The sequence below is a fragment of the Equus caballus genome, chromosome 2 (assembly GCF_041296265.1).
Source record: "Equus caballus isolate H_3958 breed thoroughbred chromosome 2, TB-T2T, whole genome shotgun sequence".
Lineage (NCBI taxonomy): Eukaryota > Metazoa > Chordata > Mammalia > Perissodactyla > Equidae > Equus > Equus caballus.
Genome location: NC_091685.1, coordinates 47,722,858 through 47,736,273, shown reverse-complemented (window position 1 = coordinate 47,736,273; position 13,416 = coordinate 47,722,858). Strand labels below are relative to the sequence as shown.

The following is a 13,416-nucleotide window of genomic DNA, read 5'->3' as shown; positions in this document are numbered from 1 at the left end:
TGCTCAGTGTCAGAGTGGCCAACGGCCTGCAGTGTGTTTCGGACGCCGTGTTTCCTTCTCTCCTTGTCTCTGAAGCGCCGAAGGGTGCGGCGGGGAGGGTCGTTGGCTGAGGCTCTGTTGTTGGCCGGCGGAGCATCTTTGTGATGGGCCGGGCAGCCTCGGGCCGCTAGATGCCGAGACCATTCACTGGGGTCCTCACCAACTTTTCATGGCGTCTCTCCCTCCCCGAGTGTCTGTGACTTTCCTTTTAAACATCCAGGCTTATTGAATTGCACACACAGAATGCTGCATTGGCTCAGCTATTCTTGGGAGGCCTAATTAATTCAGCTATTGCATCAAAGTTTTTTTTCTAAATCTGTGAATAGATGCTCCCGCCCGGTTTTCTCTGGGCGCCCCTCCAGTGGAGTGTCAGTGTCTCGGGGAGCGGGGGAGGGGCTGGAGAGTCGGGGCCTGGCGCCTGTTGTGCTTGCAGGGGCTGCGCGTCAGCGTGTTTGTGGCGTTGCTGCCCTCGGCTAGGCCGGTGCCCGGGTGACAGCCGTCTGCACGCCTTGTGGCTGGGGTTGGGCAGGAGGGCTGGTCTGAGTGGGCAGTGTGCGGTGGGGGAGGCTGCTGGTGGGAAAGGCAGACGGCAGATTCCCGGGAGGCTGGCTGGGCCCCTCATTTCAGACGGGGGATGCCTGTGGGTGGCCTGATGGGCGCTCCCTGTGAACTGGGGCCTTTCTGTTTGGGGTGCCTGCCCCCTTGGCAGCCACCGTGGCCTGAGGGAGCCCTGTGTGCACGATTGTGGTGTGCGGGATTGTGGTGGGCTCCAGCAGATGAGCTGGCAGGCGAGGCTGTGGTGGCAGGTCACTTAGCTGGAGAGCGACAGCAGAGGCTCTTGTCTGTCAGGGTGTGTCTGTCTTGTTTGTGTCCGAGTCTGGGTCGTGTGTGTGTTTGTGGTCTTCCTGGGGTTCGCTCTCTGTCACACACCCGGGCCCAGGCTCCCTTGCAGCAGGCCCTGCGGTTCTGGGCGTGGGTGTCTCTTGGCTCAGGGAAGTCCAGGCCCCAGCTCGTGGGCCCAGGCACTGCCTGGGGAGAAGACTGGATGGTCCCCTGAGCCACAGTCATTCCCACAGATGCTCAGTGCTGGCCTTTTTCTTCGGTGCTCTTCTCAGCACTGTTCAAGTCTTCTTTAGTGATTGAGAGAAAATTTCCCAAGTGGTGGTGATGACATGCTCCTTGTAAGTGGTTGGGGTCTCCAGGCATAAGTGCCAGTCCAGCCCTGTCCTCACAGTGCTGGCCTCGGCCCACGGTCCGGTGTGCCTCCTTCCAGGCCTTGGCGCCTTCCGGCCGTCTGCTCACGTGCCCCCCAGACCTTGCCAGGCCTGTGCCTCCACTCCTGCCTGCTCCTCTGCCTCGGGGGCGCCCTGCCTGCCTGCCTTGTTCCCTGTCCTCCCCCTGGCGTTGTGCTGCCTGGCTTTGGCTGCGCAGGTGGGAGTTCTGGGTGCGCGGTCCCCATAAGTCTTCCCAGCACAGCCGTGTGCTTGTCTGTCTGCATGCCACCATGCATGTCTGCATGTACCGTGTGAGAAGAGGGTCTGACCCTCAGGGCTGGGGGGACCGGTTCTGGAAGGAGCTGCCCCAGTGCTCAGCCTGTCTCTGCCTGCTCCTCCCACTCGTTTCTTGACAGCTCGTTTGTGGGATACGTTTTGGTTTTTTCACTTCTGTTATAGCTTATTTTAATATTTTTGATCTACCGAGGATGAGAACGGAAGGGAACAAAGAACATGCTAGAACTGCTCTTTGTAGGGGACATGGCTGTCTTGGGGCCTCGGGCTCTGGTGAGATGAAGTGAGCTGAAGTGTGTTTGGGTGTTGGGGGGCCAAGGTGTCCCCCCAGTCTTCTGCCAGAAGGACTCAGCGCTTCTCTGATGTCAGTGGTGGGGAGGGGTCGGTAATTTTTGTGGTGCCCCCGATGCATGATTGCCTTCGCTCGCCTTGCTGTGCCTGCGGCCAGGCCACAGTGGTCCTGGTTCTGGGAGTTGCCCCAGTGTGGAATTGAGTGTGGGCCAGGGCTCCAGCTTCGAGCCTGGAAACCCTATGAAGGTGGCGTGTTCTCGGATGCAGGCTAGTGGACTTCCTTGGTGATGCTGCCTAATTTCATGGGAATCCAAAGGAAGTGGTGGGGTGCTGGGAAGCCACCTCTTAGGCCCTTCTGGCTTCTGTCCTTGAGTGTCCTGGAATGGGCCAGCCCGGTTCTAGAACTCCACAGGGCCGCTCCCTCATCCTCACTCTGTCCCTCGCTGGTTGCATGACCTTGAGCAAGTTGCTTAACGTCTCTGTGCCTCAGTTTCCCCCTGTATGAGATGGGTATTGTAGGAAGTCGTGATAGTTGATAATGTTTTATTTCTCTACGGTGTTCAGGTGTCGAGTGTCACAGGTAGGATAGGGACATGTCATTTTTCTGCTGGGAACATGTGACGAGGGGCTGGAACCTCGGAGCCTTCCGCACTGCCGCTCTCCTCTTTTTTTCTCCCTTTTCACCTATATCCCTTTGTTTTGTCTTGTCTAATGACATTTGGACTAACTGGGACTAATTTTTTAGCAGCCCGGCTTGCTGTCAGTCAGAGAGGGGGATGTTGGTGGCGCAGACTTGGTTGCTGCCAGGGCACACCTCCTTGACTAGCAGGACGCCTCCTCTGTGGGGTGACCAGGTGCTTCCCCTTCAGGCCCAGGACGGGCCCGAGCAGGGTCGTCACTCATGTGCTCAGGAGACAGGCTCCTGGGAACTGCTGCCGTTCTCTTGAATGTCCTGATTCCAGGCTGAAGAGTCTGGGTCGTGTTAGTTTATTCTCCCTCTGTCCTTCAGACACCCAAGTTCTTGGAGGCGTCTTTTCTGTAGAATTGCCCTTGTCGTGTGGGTCGACATGTTTTAGCAGCCCACAGGCTGATGGCCTGTGTGCTGCGTGAGTGTCCACGACTGATTTGTCAGAATTCCTAACGTTGAGATGGTTTTCCCAGTGTCACCTGATGACTTCCTGGTCAGAGAGCAGTGTTTTCTTAAAGCAGGAAGCCAGCCAGGCCCTGAGCCTTGAGGAGGGTTGAGTCTTGTGGTCCCTTTTGGGGAATGACTTTAGGTGCAGAGGCCAGGAGGGGGCTTCTGGCCCAGGGCCCTTCTCTGAGTGGGGTGTGTTTTGCTCTTTTAAGCTGAAATTACTACCAGAAGGAAGGGCATCAGGAATGTACCATGAGGCTGGAATGGACTCTGACTAGCATACTTTTTCCAGGATCCCCTCTTTAATGGGGTGGCTGTGCTCACCCTGATGCCGCCAGGTCTGGGCAGAGATCTAAAGGGTCAACTGTCCCTTTGTCCACTCGTTTTGTTCTAAGTTTTTGTGGGGTTCCGTGGTGATTTCCTTTCTCTAAAGGCTTGGCTGAGAAGGTGGGGTGCTGTCTTGGGTGATGCTCTGAGGTGAGGCTCCTCCATGGGCCCCAGGCCCCCATTCAGAAGGATGGGGTCTATGAATCGGTTTGGTCTCCAGTCAGGCCTCAGAGTGAAGATCGGGGCTGGGGGTCTTCTTAAATGGGAGGAACGGCAGCTTAGGTGAGGCCTCAGTTTCTCCCCTGTGCCCGTCGTTGGCTGTGTGAGAGCAGGGAGAGTGTGGGAGGCCGACCGGGCGCCCTCGGTCTGTCTGCGGTGAGAGGAGCCACGTTTAGGTGGTTTCCCAAGTGTGGTCCGTCTGTCCATCTGTCGGCTGTCCTGCTAGTTTCCAGGATCCTCCTTTGGAGCTGGGCTGAGCCCCTCGCTTTCTGGGCTTTCCCCAGTGCCAACCTCTCACTTGGAGGCAGCAGGGTCATTGAGTGGCTCTCCTCTCTGCCCCTGCTCCCCTCAGTCAGCATGGGGCTCTGAGAATAGGGTCATTGACTCGAAGTGTCTTGGTTTCTCAACCTCCCTGCAGCCGGTTTGTGTAATGTCTGTCTGAGATGTCGAGCGAGGGCAGACAGGATAGGAGCATGAGGAAGTCTGGCGGAGGGTGATGGAGCCCCGCCCCGGCTCAGCCGAGCGCTGCCCTACACCCCCACCCTACACCCCCGGCCTGGCCACTGGGCGCCGGGAGGGCCTGGGGAGGCGGTGCTTCCGGGTCCCTGCGCCCTGGCCGTCTGGCGAGAGGTGTCCGCGGCCAGTGGCTGGACTCTCCGTGGCCCAGAGACTGTTACACAAGCAGCAATAGTGTGTCTCTTTCTAAGGATTGCGAAAGTTAGGGAGGATTTCTCCACTGGAAGAATTAGGCAAGTTTCAACTGAAATGTTTTTAAAAAGTTTCTTTGTTTTGAGTCAAAATACAGAGGCTGAATTATTTCATTAAGATCTGTGAGAGCGGAAGGAGGAGGAGAGCGCCTTCCTTCTTCCAAGGGCCCGTCCCTCCTGCCGGCAGCCACCGGGGAGCCGGCTGGGTGTATTAGGAGGGAGCAGTGGCATGGCCTGGAGACCGTGCCCAGCGTTCCCCGCCTGCCTCTAGACTGCGCGCGTTTGGTTTTTTAACCTGCTCAGATGTGGGGTGCTGATGAGAGTCGCAAAGAAGGGACAGGAAGTCATTTCCTAGGAATGTGGGGCCATGTGTGGCTCTTCCCTGCTGTGGCCTTGTGTCATCTGAAGCAGGTTTTGGTTGGCGTTGGGTTAGAACCACAGACGATGTCCATGGGAGTGAAGTGGAGTGGGCGACGGGGCACTTGGGGGCCATGTAGTCACTATGTTGTTGGCACGGGCACTACCCAGGCCCTCCAGCCTCTTGCCTGACCTCCTGCTCTTGGAGGTGGGGTCCCCCAGGTAGACCAAGTTCAGTTTGTGCTCGGGAAGCACCCTGCGCGTTCCCAGGGCGGGAAGGGGAGTGAACAGCAGCCCTTAGGCAGCATTTCTGTGACGGAGGACGGTTCGGGAAGAGCTGTTCTCATAGCTCTGGGACGGCCGCAAGTCAGTTTTGCCGCACTGGACTCAGTGTTTCTCCAGGCAGCGTTGCAGGAGAGGCCAGGCCAGGCCAGGTGAGGTGGCCTCCTGGTCATGAAGCCTGGGAGCCGAGGGGGTCCTGGGGGTCCTCCAGCTCTGGGGCTCACCACTGTTTGAGTCTACTTATTTACTAAAGTGAAGGACCTGGACTCGGGTATGAATTTTGAATAAGATGGTGGGGGAGGAGAGTAATGTCTGGAGAAAGGACCAGAGTGGGCGAGACACCTGCTGGGCAGAGGGAGCCCGCTGGTGGTTCACAGGCTTGCTGGTGACATGGCACCTCTTCTTGCAGTGTGTGTCTTGTGTCGTGCTCCGACCTTTGCTTGAAACTCTTGTCCCTTCGGGTAGTCCTCGTGGCCTTTGTGTAGGTGGGAACACATGGGGGGCTTCAAGAGGGTCTTCTTGTGGGCCTAGGAGGCAGCCACAGTTCTGTCTTGGTATCTGGCTTTGTATCTTCTCTGATTTCACCTTTTAGACTTAGGAAGATTCAAAGAATGCCATCGTCTCTTGTTTTTGCAGCTTCAGACAGCAATTCAGGAAGTCTCGGCATGATTCTCTGTGGGCCGCACAGCCTGCAGCCGTCGCCTGCCCCGCAGTCTTAGTTCTCCCTGGAGCCCTTGTTGTGCCGGCCCTGGGGGTTGTGTGTTTGTGGTTGTGTTGTGGGCCTCATGAGGGCGGGGGAGGGGGGCTTGGTCATGGCTGGGTCCGCAGTTCCAGGCCTGAAATAAATACTCATTGAATGACTCATGGAGGCATGAAATCACTAATTGTCAAGGTTTATTGGCAGCTCTGCTTTTGATGGCTAGAAAAAGAAAGATTGAGAAACTTTCTTGGGAGTGGGTGTGAGGTCCTTGGGGTGTCACTCGTCCTTACCCTGTGGTATGTCTGAAGAAGGTGGCTCGCTCACGTCTATCTGCGTGGTGGCACTTGGAGCCTGGCTCCACGCTGGACACTTGGCTGTTGCTTGTTGAGCGATGACACCCCCTAGCTTTGGCCCCACCAAACCAGCCTCACCACACCCTGACTTGGCTTCCACTGGGACATTGGCTGGGTACTTTGAAAGAAATACCTCTTGTTGAAAACAGACTTGTCTGCAGGGCCCACTGTGCTGCTTGCTGCAGAGAACTGCGGTGGCGGCTCCTGGGGCTGCTGCAGGAGCGAAGCTGGCGCCGACTGGCCCCCTAGTCACAGATTCCATCTACCCTGAGGGGGATTAGCAAAGGTGCGGGTGCTGGGAGCACGGGTGGTCTGAGAGCGCAGGGCACCAACAGGGCTCTGGCAAGGTCCTTCCCTCCTAACTCTACCCCTGAGCCCACTTGTGCTGTGGTGAGTGGAGGTGACGATCCCATGATGGCAACTCAGCCGTGTCCCCCCAACCCATAGGTCACGACCCCTGTGATGTAGTGGCACGAAGGAATGTAGTGCCACATGGGCTGGGCATGCCAGAAGCACGTTGAGAATATGGGTGGAAGTGGCGGACACATCTTGGGGTGCCCACCAGGTGTCAGTTTCTCCTGTGTGCCTGCACTGGCCTCCTTATGCCCTGGAGGAGCTGTCAGCCGGGCGTTACAGGAGCCATTTGGTTGTGTCTTGGTGTCTGGGGACCTCTCTGGAGCCTGGATCTGGTAACATGGTCTTCTCTGTACCCTATTCTTCTCATCTTGGTGGGGGGCTCCCCCAGCCCCCTCCTGGGCCGTACAGCTTGTTGGGCGTGGGAGTGCATTCCTGGGAGGGCCGAGGGTCCATCCTGCTTCATGTGCAGGAAACAAGCCCCAGTACTGGAGCACCCAAGACATCCCATAGGTGAACACAGCCACGCCTGGCACCAACGTCCGTCAGGTGCCCGACCCCAGTGGGGCTGGCAGCCCAGCTGGCTCTGAGGCAAGTGATGTCTGGATGACCTGAGAGAACCTGTTATGGGGGCCTGTGAGTGGCTGAGCTTTCCTGGGGCCAACATCTCCGTTTCCCTAGGGAGCAGCCCTAGTTTCTCATGCACGGTCCATGTCTGTGTGCTGTCACTTCAGCGTTCCTTTCATGATTCTAGCTTTGTGGCACTGGTTTGTGGCTTAGGCCTGGTGGGTGGGTGAGGTGTCTGTGTAGAAAGCAGCAGTGACAAGTGAGTTGGTGCCAGGCCATGTTCCCCTCCTCACTCCATGTGTGCTCATTTTTCAGACCTGACCTTCTCACTGTCTCTGTCTGCAGAGCTGGAGTTTGTTGTGGAGCTGCTTTTGCACCTGGGGCCTGTGGTTCTCGTGGTCCTCCTGCTCGTGGGGCCTGTGGTTCTCGTGGTCCTCCTGCTCGTGGGGCCTGTGGTTCTCGTGGTCCTCCTGCTCGTGGGGCCTGTGGTTCTCGTGGTCCTCCTGCTCGTGGGGCCTGTGGTTCTCGTGGTCCTCTGCTTGTGGTGGGACTTGTGGTTCTCGTGGTCCTCTGCTTGTGGTGGGACTTGTGGTTCTCGTGGCACTCGTGGCCCTCTGTTCATGATGCTCTGCTCATGGCGCTCATCGTTCTCATGATTCCCATAGCCCTCTTGCTTGTGGTGGGGCTGTGGTTCTCCCCTTGGCCTCGTGGTTCCACAGAGCCACAGCTGTTGGGGTGCCAATTTGCGCTGTCTGCCCATTACCGTGGACGTGGGCTTCTGTTCGCCTGATGTTCTCCTTTTGTATCGATGCACTGCTACACTTAAACCATTAGAACAAGAAGTGACTGTTGCCCCTGCAGACTCCTCTCACCTTGTGTGGGGCTGGGGGTGCCTTATGCAGGGACCCTGCTGGTCCACCTGTGGGGAAAATACCAATTTGGTGGACAACGGTTTGCAGAGTCTTCATATAGACTCTGCGCTGAGGGTAACACGCCCCAAAACGTGGCCCTCTTGCCTGCTTGGGCCTCGTGGTGCACGGCCTGGCCCTGAGCAGCCCTGGTCAACCACAGCCTGCCTACCTTGGCGTGGCTGGTGCCTGCCCTCTCCTGTGCCTGAGCATTGGTTGGGCCCCTGGGCACAGGGAACACCCCTTCCCAAGGGTGGCGCCCCAGCCTCATAGTTCCCATCTGGTGGCCCCCGTCCCCAGCTGCAGAGTGAGGCCACATGTGCTGGCTGGACTTGGGCTGGTTCTGGAGGGTGAGCATGGTTGTCTGGATGCTGATGTGTCGCCAACAGTAGGGGGAGTGTGTTTCTTGAATGGCAGGGCCGGCAGCTGGGGGCAGTCAGGCTGGACTTTTCGGGAAGCTGGGGACCCTCTCCCTGGAGGAGCACTGAGTGCGTCTGTCCCATGTGGGGTTCTGGGACCCCTCGGGGCTCCTCACTGGGGAGGTGGAGGCAGAGGTACTGTCACCAGCCCGGGCCATGGTGGGGTCTCTGCTGGCGTCGCCCCTCCTCACCACGGGGGTGGGGGCCAGGGCTGGCACGTGGTGCTGCTGGCTCCACTCACCTGCTGCCTCCCCACTTCTTGGCGTGACAACCGTGTTGCCCAAACCATTAAAAAAATTATACTCCCAAGTTGAATGATATGCAAATGTAGTCAATTAAGCGAGGGGATTTTAATTAGCAGTTTAAGTTCATGTGTGAAGTGCCTTGCCTTAATTACTTGACAGTTTTGTTGTAAATTTGCTAAGTTTTTTTTTGCAGAACTATCAAAACTGTGATTTTTTTTTAACATCCTTGCGTGCAATAAGTGTCGCCCAGCTTGCCTGACCCTAGTCGATTTTGCCTCAATTTATAAAACTCTTTAAACTGTGAAAACAAGGTAAGCTCGCGGGTCACCTCACTGTGGCTCCGTGAGTTAAGCTATGCTCCGTGTGTCCCGGAGCACTGGCTGGTGCTGCTCTCAGGCTCCCAGTGGGGGGCAGGGACAGCCCTCCTCCCAGCGTGGGTCAGGCAGCCTCTGATGGCGCTGGCAAAATGTGCCGAGATCTGGATGGCTGTTGGGAAGGATCTTGACTGGTGGGACTGCAGAGGACCAGTGGCCACAGAGCCCAGCCCTGGGGAGCCGCGTGGTGAGGGGCCTCTTGCAGTCGGCAGGGCCCCGTGGCGTGTCCCCAATGCCTGCTGAAGGCCCAGAGGAATTCTGAATTTCGGAGTTCCTTCCCGACCAGGCAGAAGGGAGCCTTCCCTCCTGCCTCCCCCACCCCGCAGCGCCATCTCGTGCTGAGGCGGGCGTGGCCTGGGCCGCCCCAGCATCCAGCTCTGCCGCCGGCTGGCACACACGGCTGCTTCTGTTGGAATCTCCCACTGTTTAGGGGAGAATTTGCTTTAATTTTCCTCTTGCTGCTGTTGAGGTGGTCTTGTGTTATTGGGGAGACCTCTGTGGTTTTTAGTGCCCCGCCCCCCCGCCCCGACTCAATTACCTGATGGAGCTTGTTGCTGCTCCTATAGTTTGGTTTTCCATTTTCTTGCTTAAATGTTTATATTTGGGTTGTGATTTCTTTGGTGGATCCATTTTTTCTCAGGAATCTCTATGACAAAGGCTCGTGTCTTGGTTCCTTCTGTGATCTCTGGGGTCTGAAGATGACGGCCAGGACCCAGCAGGGCGCCCCCCCCCCCCCCCACAATGTGGCCTACTGTCCCCATGGCCCCAGCCTTCTGGGACCTTGGCGGGCATGGCCCGGTGGGTGGGTGTAAGCCGGTTGGAGGGATAGGGAGGGGTGCGGGCAGCGCCCTGCGAGGGGGTTGCAGGAGCTGGGTGGCTACCTGCACGCCTGGGCCTGTGCCGGCGCTGCTTAAACTTCCATAGGTGTGTGGCGCAGAGAGCCGGGAAGCTGTCGCTGAAAGGCAGGGCCACGCCGGAGTCCTTCCTCTTGCTCCCCAGCAGCACAGATGGTGTGGGTTCCTCTGTACCCGTCCTCTGACGGGACCAGCGAGGGGTGCTTTTCTTTTAGTGTCATCATGACTTGTCTATGGACTTATAAAACTGTAGTGTTAGGGGAAATTTCAAGCTTGCACCAAAGTAGAGAGACTAGTTAATGCAGCCTGTGTACCCAGTTCAACAGTTACCAACATCCAACTCATTTTGTTTCATCTAACTCCTCCCTCCTTTTTTTTTGTGTGAGGGGCCTGTAATTTTTTTTTTTTAAAGCAAATCCCAGGCATCATTTTATCTCATGTTTAAGTGTTCCAATATCTAGCAGATACAGAATTACAAAAAGTCGTAACCACAGTGCCATTAATGTACCTGACAAAATTAATGAGAATTTCTTTATGCAGCCGGTACCCAGCCCACGTTCAGATCCCTGCTGTTTCAGAAACAGCTCTTCTGTGTCTGTTTGGCAGGATCCAGGGCCATCATTGCCGGTGGTTGATGGGCTTTCCGTGCACGCCTGCCTCTGTGTGTGCACGTGTGTGTGTGTGTGCGCGCGTATAGCCACATAGCAGTTTCGAGTATTTTGTGATACTAGGCATTCTGGAATTAATTTAACATCTAGAGCATGTGCTGTATTTTTGTTATTGTAAGTGATGCTTCAGGGAGCATCTTCGCACACATGCCTCCTAGAAGCCTCAGCGCAGCAACATGTAAGTGTGGAAAGTCAGTGTACAGCGGCTGCCACCTGCTTCATTCCCACGCAAGTTACGGAATGCACTCTGCCCCGTTCCTCTCTCATTTCCCCCTTCCAGGGGACAGCATCCTACATGTCTCCCTTGTGTCTGGATCTCTGTCCCACTGCAGCTGTTGAGGTCCTGGTCAGCAATGATTGTCTGCTCTTGTCTCTCCAGTTTGGTGGCCTCCTTTCTGTGTGAGCACACCCACCTGTCCTCTTTCTTGTGTCAGTGGACATTTGGGCTTCCCACGTGGGTCCCTTCAAGCAAGAGCGGAGAGTGTTCCTGGTGCACGTATGTGCACGTGTGTCTGGAGTACGAGCCGGGAGTGAAATGGCTGGGTCAGAGGGCACACAGATCACGCTCAGCTGTCTTCTGAAGTGGTTGCACTGGCTGATCGTTTCCTTAGACTCTGGTCCCTAAAGTGCATAGGGCCTTTGTAAGCCCTCTTGGTTTTACATGTTACCATAATTCTGTCTCAATGGCATGCCAATTTGCACACCCACAGAATTAAGAAGCTGCCCATTTTCCTTTTTCCTCACAACCTTAGGTTGCTGTCGTTTAGAGTATCTTTGTTAATTTGAAAGGTGCAATGTCATTGTTTAATTTTTTTCTAGTGGGATTGGCCGTTTTGTTATTTTCAGTATTTCTGTAATTTGCCTTGTGCATTATTTTTTATTGTAAATATGCATAATGTAAAATTTACCATCTTAACCATTTTTAAGTGTACAGCTCAGTGGCATTAAGCACATTCACATTGCTGTGCAACCATCACCACCATTCATTTCTGGAACTCTTTCATCTTCAAAACTGACAATTTGTCCCCGTAAACAACTGCTTCTCACCCCCCTCTCCCAGCCCCTGGTGCCGACTGTTCTACTTTCTGTTTCTATGAATTTGATTCCCCCAGGGACCTCAGAGAAGTGGAATCACACAATATTTGTCCTTTTGTGACTGGCTTATTTCACTGAGCATAATGTCCTCAAGGTTCATCCATGTTGTAGCAGGTGCCAGAATTTCCTTCCTTTTTTAATGCTGAATAGTATTCCATTGTATGTAGATACTGCATTTTGGACACTTGGGTTGCTTTCACACTTTAGCTATTGTGAACAATGCTGCTGTGAACCATGGGTGTACAAATATCTCTTCAATTTCAGTGTTTTCCTGAATTTCAATTTGATTTCTGCTTTCAATTCTTTTGGACATATACCCAGAATTGGAATTGCTGGGCCACGTGGTAATTCTGTTTTTAATTTTTGAGGAAATTCCATACTATTTTCTAGAGTGGCCGCACCATTTTACGTTCCTACCAACAGTGCACCAGGTTCTGATTTCTCCACCTCCTTGCCAACACCTGTTGTTTCTGTGTTTTTGACAGCAGCCATCCTCTTGGGTGTGAGGAGGTATCTGGTTGCAGTGTTGATGTGTGGGTCCCTGATGGTTAGTGATGCTCAGCGTCTCGTGGGCTTCTTGGCCATGGTGCGTCTTCTTTGGAGGAGTGTCTCTTCAAGTCCTTTGCCCTTTTTTGAATTGGCTGTTGTTTTGTTCGGTTGTAGGAGTTCTTTATGTATTCTGGATATTAATCCCATCACATTGTGATAGGTGACTGATGTTTTGTCTACTGTGTACCCTGTGGTTTACTCATCTCTCTGTTGCTAGAAATCAGGCTACTCTCAGTTTCCAGCTGTGGTATGTTGGAGGCAGGTGCATCTCAGTGTTGGAGAGGAGATTTCATGTGCCTTGGAGACTCTGGTGCACCTGGGCAGGGGCTCCCCACTGACAGTGTGCTGTCTAGTGCAGAGGTGGCAGTGATGCGTCGGAGTGAGGGGCTGCGAGAGTCATTGGGGGAGTGAGTCTCACGGCAGGAGTGTAGCAGGAGGCGGACCTGAATGTGGGTGTCGCTCCATTGTGGAGCATCTACCGTGTCCCTGGCCTGTGGTGGCCAGGAGAGAGAACCTGCAGAGGGCCACAGGGTTGGTGCAATGGGCTGGCAGCCCCACCTTGCCTACTGCACCGAGGGCTGCCTTTGCCTCCTGGGGAGGCCTGTGTGAGAGCTGTGGCATGTGTGCATGTGTGTGCACGTGCATGCATGTTGCCTAGAGAGGGCCAGGCTCTGGACAGATGGCCCAGCCTCAGCCTAGGGACGGGGGAAGGGCAGTAGGAGGGCTTCAGCCTCTGAGGGTGGTCCGGCAAGCCCAGCATGCACTTCTTCTCTCTCTTAAGTCTGTATCCTAGTAGTTTCTGGAGAAAGTTCTTTAAAAAAGAGACGATGGACTCACTGGAAGTGATGCTTTTCACCACACAGACCTGCATTCCTTTCTTTTTAATCGTTTTTTTTTAAGATTGGCACCTGAGCTAACATCTGTTGCCAATCTGTTTTTTTCTTCTTCTTTGTCTCCCCAAAGCCCCCCAGCACATAGTTGTATATTCTACTTGTAGGTCCTTCTGGCTCTGCCATGCAGGACACTGCCTCAGCGTGGTTTGATGAGCAGTGCTAAGTCCACGTCCAGGATCCCAAGTGGTGATATCCTGGGCCAGTGAAGGGGAGCGTGCAAACTTAACCACTCGGCCATGGGGCCGGCCCCCCTTTTTACTCTTGTCACCGCATGTAGGTGGTGTGTTGGAGCAAGAGGACACCCACCCCTGCCTCACAGCTTAGGGTAGGAACAGCCTGAGGGCTCGACCCTGACTTTCGCTGGGGAAGATGCCCAGGAGGGCCAGCACTGGCAGGGTGAAGGGAGCCAGGCACCCGGGCACTGAGGTGAGCTGGGAGTGTGCACGGTGGGCCTGCAGCCAGGTCTAGCTTGGCTCTCTGAAAACTGGGAGTTGACCGGGCCGGGTTGCGTCCTCCCTCTGCCCTTGGATGCCATCTTCCATGTGGCTGGCAGTGGTCTGTGTGGCGCCTGC

General features: G+C 55.2%; 1 protein-coding gene across 2 annotated transcripts in view; it reads left to right on the top strand.

Moving 5' to 3' along the window:
* The window catches only part of SKI (SKI proto-oncogene), a 78,327-nt gene that overhangs the window by 2,261 nt on the left and 62,650 nt on the right, over window positions 1–13,416 (top strand).